We start from the raw sequence: 3,087 nt of genomic DNA on the forward strand, positions 1-3,087 counted from the left end.
GATCCTTTGGGGATGCAAACTAAACAATCTCACCACCTAAGAAACTACCCACTTTCCCATTAATTTTCCCATTACATACATCTCATAACCCCTAGTTGGAACTTTCAGAATAGTTCTCAACCATTCAACATCAAATCCAATAGCAATTTTGTTAATTTCACTAGAAATTACCCCTTGTTTCACCTTAAATTTTTCACAGAACTTATTCATAGCAAGTGGAAACATGCAATTATTAGAAGATTTAGACAACATATGTTCCCATCCCTAAAACCGTAACAAACCAAGAAATTCCAAAAACCTAGCTTTCCTACACCAAGTTAAATCTAATATGTGGCAAATAACATACCTTCTAGCACTAGATTCCTATACGGATTGATCATCCTCCTCCTCAATTGGATCGTTCTCTTCACCCAATTCCAATTCCCCCTCAGCAAAATCTTCAACTTCCTTGATGAGTTTTTCAAGAGATTTTACTTTGCATTTTTTCTTTTCACTCCTTTAGTCTATCGAGAACATTAGAGGACGAAACTTCTCCAACTACTAAAGCTTTCTTCTTAACCATTGGGTTTTTCTTTGTGGTAGAGGTAGTGGGGGTGTTTACTGTAGGAACTTCTTCAGAGTTTTCTTCATTCTTCTTAGGTGAATTGAAACCACCATAGCTAGAGGTGAAGTTTCTTCTGGATTGGATTGTTGTGGTGTGGGAATTTTTTCAATGGAATTCTTGCTGGTTCCAATTTCCATGGATGAGGGTTTAAGGGTTTTTGGTGAGTTTGATGGTTTTACCGATAGTAGTTTTTGTGATTTGACAGTGGAGAGATAAAGTGTGTGAAAGATGCCTTTTATAATTAATGAGGCGGTGCAAAGAATATGAATGGGTTACTGTTCGGTCATTAACTGAACAAGTTCAATTTATTTTTCAAAAATTACCCAGGGTGAGTTTTTTAATAAAATTTATTCTTCCCAAATTCAAGTAATTTCCAAAATTAAGATTTTCCAAAAATCAAACGGATTTGGAACACGCTTTATACACATATGCAATGTACAATACTAATTACACACGCTTTCAAGTATTAGTGAACTAACCTCCAAGAATTTTACCAATGGTGACACTTCTACTATGTTTAGTACACCAAGGTTGTGCTAGATGTCCTTTTAGCTCTTCCACATTGTTTCTGACTTTGCCACATCTTGGAACTTTAGAAGCAATCAAGTAAGCTTGATCATCCCAAGTTCCAATCTCAATTTCTCAAATCTTTCTCTATTCAAGGGCTTGGTTAGAAAATTAGCAATTTGATTTTTAGTATGACAAAATTCTAACTTAATATTCCCTTGTTCCACATTGTCCTTTAGGAAGTAATGCCTAATGTGGATGTGCTTGACCTTTAAGTGTTGAACTGGATCTTTAGAAATACATATAGCACTAGTATTATCACAGTAGATAGGTACACATTTAAATAAAATACCAAATCTATAACCTGTTACTTTATCCATAACATTTGAGAACAACATGTTGAAACAGCTACATATTCAGCTTCAGCTGCAGATAATGCAACTGTGTTTTGTTTCTTGGAACCCCAAGATACTAAACAGGTCCTAAAAAGTTTACCATACCTGAAGTGATCTTTCTATTAACCAAGTTACCTACATAGTCAGCGTCAATAAAACCATTTAATTCAAATGAGTCACTTCTAGGATAGAAGAGACCCAAGTCAATAGTTCATTTTAAGTAACGAAGGATTCTTTTTACTGCTATCAGGTGTGACTCCTTTGGGTTTGCTTGGAACCTGGCACCCAGACCTACACTAAAAGATATGTCAGGTCTACTAGCTATCAAGTAAAGTAGAGATCCAATCATACCTCAGTACATATTCTGATCTATGCAAGTTCCTGATAAGTCTTCATTCAGCTTAGTTGCAACACCCATGGGAATTAAATTGGTCTTAGCATTTTCAAGCTTATATTTCTTGATCAGTTCCTTTATGTACTTTTGTTAATGGATCATGATCCCTTCTTCAGTTTGCTTAATTTGCAAACCAAGAAAGAGATTTAACTCACCCATCATGCTCATTTCAAATCTCCACCCATGAGGTCAGCAAAGTACTTACACAAAGATTCATTAGTTACACCAAATAATATATCATCAACATAAATCTGTACAACTAAGATGTTAGTTCCTTTTGATTTTAAAAAGAAGGTTTTATCAATTTTACCACGTTTAAAACCATTATTCAAAAGGAACTTGGACAACCTTTCATAACATGCTCTAGGAGCTTGCTTCAGTCCATAGAGGGCTTTGTCAAGCTTGTAAACATGGTTTGGGAACTCTGGATTTTCAAATACAGGAGGTTGTTCCGCATAAACTTCATCTTCAAGAAATCCATTTAGAAATGCACACTTGACATCCATCTGGTAAAACCTAAACCCCATGTAAGTAGCAAATGCTATGAGTAAGCGAATGACTTCTAACCTTGCTACAGGAGCAAATGTCTCATCATAGTTGATTCTTTCCTGTTGATTGAATCCTTGAATAACATGTCTTGCTTTGTTTCTGACAATAATACCATGCTCATCCAGTTTGTTCTTGTATACCCATTTGAGACCTATAGTCTTTTGATGTCTGGGTCTAGGTTCCAGGTGCCAAACTTTGTCTCTCTCAAACTCATTCAATTTGGCTTGCATAGCATTAATCCAGTCTGCATCAGTCAAAGATTTAACATGGTTCTTAGGTTCCATGGAGGATAAGAATGCATAGAAAGCACAAAAGTTCCTAAGCTAAGATCTGGTCTAAGTTCCTTTAGCGATATCACTTAGAATAGCCTCCACTGGATGTGATATCTGATGCTTCCAAGACTTAGGTTGAAAGTCTCTGATGGGATACAACCTTTCTTGTGTAGCATTGTTGACTGGTACTTTAGTTGGAACTTTTCCTTGAGTTTCAGCTTGGACTTCTAAAGGAACTTCCACTTGCACTTGTTGTTGATTCTGGAGAGGAGATCCTGGTGCTTCCTCTGTTGTTTTCTCTTTATTTGCTTCATGATTCGCTTCACCTTCCTTTTCAGAGTGCTGCTTCTGCAATGAAGTTTATTC

The sequence above is a fragment of the Chenopodium quinoa genome, unplaced genomic scaffold (assembly GCF_001683475.1).
Source record: "Chenopodium quinoa cultivar QQ74 unplaced genomic scaffold, ASM168347v1, whole genome shotgun sequence".
Taxonomy (NCBI): domain Eukaryota; kingdom Viridiplantae; phylum Streptophyta; class Magnoliopsida; order Caryophyllales; family Amaranthaceae; genus Chenopodium; species Chenopodium quinoa.